The sequence below is a fragment of the Apis laboriosa genome, unplaced genomic scaffold, assembly GCF_014066325.1.
Source record: "Apis laboriosa isolate Shangri-la unplaced genomic scaffold, ASM1406632v1 scaffold17_cov146, whole genome shotgun sequence".
Classification (NCBI taxonomy): domain Eukaryota; kingdom Metazoa; phylum Arthropoda; class Insecta; order Hymenoptera; family Apidae; genus Apis; species Apis laboriosa.
In genome coordinates, this window is record NW_025222181.1 from 1,027,033 (window position 1) to 1,032,065 (window position 5,033).

Consider the following 5,033-nt stretch of genomic DNA (forward strand, 5'->3'; position numbering starts at 1 on the left):
ACTCACTACGATTATTGCATCTTATTAGTTTCTCATTATACTAAATACCGATGATTTGTTTGTTTGTAATAATTATCATAATTCTCTTAATGTCTCTAATGCCTCTGCATGCAGTTGTAAAATATTTTGAAAGATTTTAGAATCGTAATGGATGAAAATAATACATACAGATAGATTTGCACTTCTTCGTATCGTTCGTGATTAAATAGTAGTTTTAGAATGTTAATTCTCTCGCTTTACACGATCGAACGGAGATAATCGTGTTCTCGATTCCAGAAATTCCGTGGCTAATTTTCATCGCTGCTGAAATTTATCAGAGCACGAAGGCACGGTCGAGCGGACCGAGTGTCACAGCATGGTGCAATTTCCACATTGCATCGGAGAGATTTCAATGGAATCTTGCCGAATCATTTATTATTCCTAGTCCTTTACCCGCGTGAAAATTTCCCAATCAAATCTTATTTGCAAAGAGAATTACTTCATTATCCGCTTGAAAAAACTTTAATGTTTAACTTGTTTATACATATCCTTAAAAAAATATCGTACGTTCACTAATTACATAAGAATTTTTTAACCCGTGACTACTAAAAAAAATGAGAATCAAATGGACGCAATGACTCGTTGGAAATACAGCACACGTAAACAAAATTAATTCGCTCGATGAATATTCTTCGCCAAAACTTCAAAAACACTAAAGAAAGAATTTCAAAAATAAATAAATAAATAAACAAATAAACAAATAAAAATATTCGTTCAGCAAATACACGTGGTGATATCCGAGGGCGCCACTGAACAGAGAGAGTGACAAGAAACGAAACAACACCTCTACTCCACCAGAGTTACATTTTCTCCTCTTCCCTCTCTCTTCCCACACTCCAAGACCAGAGAAACCTTTCGATCCCCTTTATAATCTAATCTCTCCTCCGTTCCTTTCCTTGCACAGCCTCACCTTTGCCATTTCCCTCTTCCCTGCGCCGCGCCCACGTCGAATGCAGATGCGCCAACGGACACGAGACAACCATCCATCCATCCATCCCTTCTTCTACGTCCATAATTTCTCCGCACACGTCTTCGTGTCGTCTTCGTTCCATGCTCAAAGAAAAGACACAGACATACATTAATTTATATATTTCATACTTCGTATAATTATACACAAATTTCCATTCTCGAAGAAAAATATCGATCGTTCTATTGCGATCCACCGAATCCCGAACAACATTTCTCTCAACCGAAAGGAGAAGGCATCGTAATTCCCACAGCCTCGCCTCGCCCCCCTCGCTATCTTCCTTCCATCGTCCCTTCCTCCGGTGAGGGAGGGGGAAGAAGGAAGAAGAATCAGGGGTAGAGGCAAACGACTGTTTCGACATAGCCCGATCGTCTCTCTCACACACTCTCTCTCTCTTCTTCTCGCCAACACACCTCTTCATCTCCCTCCCTCTCCCTCTCCTCCATCCATCCATCCACATTCGTGGATCAGAGGTCCGTCCGCGTCTCGCAGAACCGGGGCGCGGCTCCACGCACCCGCAGAGGGGACCCACCTCTCCTCATCCCATGCCGAAAGAGGGAAAGAGAGAGAGAGAGAGAGAGAGGACGGAAAGACTCCGACTCTCGAAGCAAGAGAGAGAGAGAGAGAGAAAGAGAGAGAGGGAGAGGGAGTGAGACGAGGATCGTAGCCTCGACAGAGCCGTGTTCCAGTACGGTGGGTGGGGTGAGAGGGGTGGAGAGCGTTCGCAAAGTGTCCCTAAAACTTTTACAATCGCTCGGCTTGGTTCGCTCGCTCGCTCGTTCGCTTGCTTGCTCGCTCGCTCGCTCGCTCTCGCGTTCTCGCTAGGGCTATGCTTGATGGCGTATCTTCCAATGTGAGTTGGCCATAATACTAAGATGTACGGCTGCGCCGGTAGGGGTCCCGCTCGGTCTCTCACTTACTACCTTATAGTATAGCAAACGCGTATACCGAACGTACGGCCGTTCCATCGCCGTTGGCCAACAGTATTTCGCCGGTATTTTCGGTTTCTAGTCGCGGGTTTGCCATTCCCATCCAAAGTTTTCGTCCTCTCCCAACACCGGAAACACTGTGGCTCTCCACGACGACGGAAGCCTCGGGATACTGGATCCTCGCATGCTTATTCACCGCGTGTAACAACCGCGTATTATTTCGTATATTTCCGCGGAAATATTTTCCTCGTACTTTTTCTTTCTTTCTTTCTTTCTTTCTCTTTTTCCTAATTATCTCGTAACCAGTCTCGTTCTTCGGTTTCCCCCCCCCCCTCTCTCTTTCTCTCTCTCTCTCTCAATTTTGCGCGTTTGCGAATTTTCTCCCCCTCTCCCCCCTCTCGAGGGCGAGGGAGAGAGAGATACGTGTGCTAATCGATCTCCGTGGTATTTTGATATATAAATAGAGGAGGTTATGGAGGAGTTATGTTTGCCAGTGATGTGCAAAAGGGGGAGAGGATGTTCGATGTTCCAGTTGCGCGGAGAAGTACACCGTGGAGCCCACGTGATTTGTCCGGTTGTTGCGTGATGGTTAGTGCGTGTCGTCGTCCATCGCCGCCGTCGGAGGGAAGTAATTAAGGAGGAGACGATGGTAAGCTCATACCATGTCCACGATAAATACGCGCTGTACGTAAAATTGTTTTATCATTGTTTCTTTTTTTTTTTTTTTTGTCTGATCGATACAGATATATATCGTCGAGGAGAGAAAATTTTTAGAACGACTTGTTCGATCGATTCGATTCGATAAAAGAGATCGCGATTCGTACGATCTCTGTTCCAATTCCATCTTTGGTTTTCACTCGAGTGTACTGGGTTATTCGAAATTTGATTCGATAATATATATATAAATATATTGCTTTTTTTTTATTTATTTTTGCGCGAGAATATGCTCGGTAAGCTTCTTTGTTCGCCTCTTGTTTGTGGAAAGTCGCGAGAGTGTGTTAGTTAATTACCTTCACGCTCGTAGCGACGCGACATCAAAAGTCCGAACCGCCATTCGATGACGAAAGCGTGCGACTGTATTACTTACTCTCTAACCACGTAACGATACGTAAAAATAGGATTTATGGTGGTAAACGCGTTAACCATTTTAGAGAATTAGACTCGAAACTTAAGCAAATTAATTGCGTTATTGTTAAAAATCTCTCTTAAGTATTTATCTGAACAAACTTCTCGAGTTTCCACTCGAAATTCTTCGATTCGATCGTATATACGTACGTTCCAACGGGAATGCATTTCCCCTCTATTCTTTTTCGATTGCTTTTTTACAATTTAGTTAGTTCGATGCGTGCGAAACAAACAAACGAACAAACAAACAAACAAACAAACAAATAGCGTCGGCCAACAAATACTCGATTAGCGATCAGTTTTTTCTCGCCGCGTTTCTATCGTTGACCGAACGAGGAAGAAGGTTGGAGGGGAGGGGAGAGTGGATTCCTCGTCGAACGGTGCATCGGCGAGGTGGTGGGGGACGGGCGATCGTTATCGATTGGCGGAGCGGCGGCCGGCCACGCCCACTCGGCCGCCGCTCGTACGTGCACCGCGACCATGCGCCATGTGACTATCCCCCGTGCATTTTCGTCTCCGTTGCAGGAAAATACTCGCGCAGGTCGGGATCATCGGCGTTATCGACCTCGCCAATGCAAAGTAGCGAGCCTCGTAAATATTTCGCGACGCCTTCGTGTCCCCCCTCTCTCCCTCCCATCATTTCCACCCGATATTTTCAGTTCTACGTCGGATTCGTGCCTCGACATATCCTCGATTTTATTATTACTGTGTCCACTAATAATTGTACGAATTGTTTTATATCTCGTTGGAAGAAAGGAAAGTACGAAGGTCGTGTTTCTTTCAGGGGAATAAATAAATGGCGTTATTTCGATATAGTTTTTATTCGAAAAAGATTAATCGTAAGATTTTTATCGAGTTATATTTGGTTTTATCGATCAATAATCTTCAATAATTTTTCTTACGAGAGATAAATATTATTCGATTATTTTATATTTCAATAAATGAACATAAATTGACGAATAATTTTTTAATAAAAATCCATCTATCCCTTATTATTTCTAAGCAAAACTTACGAACGAACATCGATATTGTCGTGTTCTATTCTTATTGGGAGGAATATTTAGAAGGTGAAAAAAAAAAAAAAGAAAAAGAAACGAGAAGAAATCTAATAAATTAGAATCCACGGGTTATTTTTATAAAATAAACGCGTATTTTCTCTTTTTTTTCTTTTTGCAGAACAAAATAAAATTTTCGAAACGGTAGCTTGTTAACAGGGAATAACACGACGATTGTTTCGAAGGAGCGCATTGAATCGAAGCGGATTTTGTTGATCCAGCGATAATAAATAACGCCCACGAGTGTTTAACTACGAATTCACCACCGTAATTTACCGTTCCTTATCTCCTTTGTCCAATTTGCATGGAAATTCGACTCGTTTAAATCCGGATAAATACGAATAATAAAAAAAAAAAAAAATGGAAAAGAAGAAGAAAAAGAATATAGATAAAGTCGAACGATAAAAACGGCTCGTCATTTGTCGATGTAAACCTGCACCCGTGTTTAAACGACGTTTTTAAAAGCTTTAAATTAAACGCGAGAATGCCTGCTTCCCCACTTTTGTCCCCGTTCAACAATTATTCCCTCCCTCCGCCACCTGTTATTCCTTGTAAATTTTTCCATTGTGGAAAAACTTTTAATTACTCGATCGATAAATTATTCTCTATCCCGATTCTTGTCCTCCGAATCGTATATTCTCGGGTATATAATTTCACCAAAGTGAGGAGGAATCCGTACGTAAATCAAGGCCGTGGAAATATTGGAATCTAGCGGAGAGCCGTAAAAGAGAGCCAACTCACCGACGCGCGTAAGAGAGTCGCAAATCACACGCGCAGATTTCCAGAAAAATCTTATTTTCCATTACCACGCGTCGTCGACGTGTTTTCCACAACTATGCAAACTTTCTCCTCGACCTTCTTCCAAGGGTTGCTCTCTTATTCTCTCTCTCTCTCTCTCTCTCTCTCTCTCTCTCTCTC

At 42.6% G+C, this 5,033-nt stretch overlaps 1 long non-coding RNA gene across 1 annotated transcript in view; it reads left to right on the forward strand.

Annotated features, from left to right (window-relative positions):
* Positions 1-2,460: 2,460 nt before the first annotated feature.
* LOC122711758 overlaps positions 2,461-5,033 on the forward strand; it is a 64,470-nt gene continuing 61,897 nt past the window's right edge. Inside the window, exon 1 of the long non-coding RNA XR_006346182.1 lies at positions 2,461-2,584. This is a non-coding gene — a long non-coding RNA (uncharacterized LOC122711758). The remainder of the gene's footprint in view (positions 2,585-5,033) is intronic.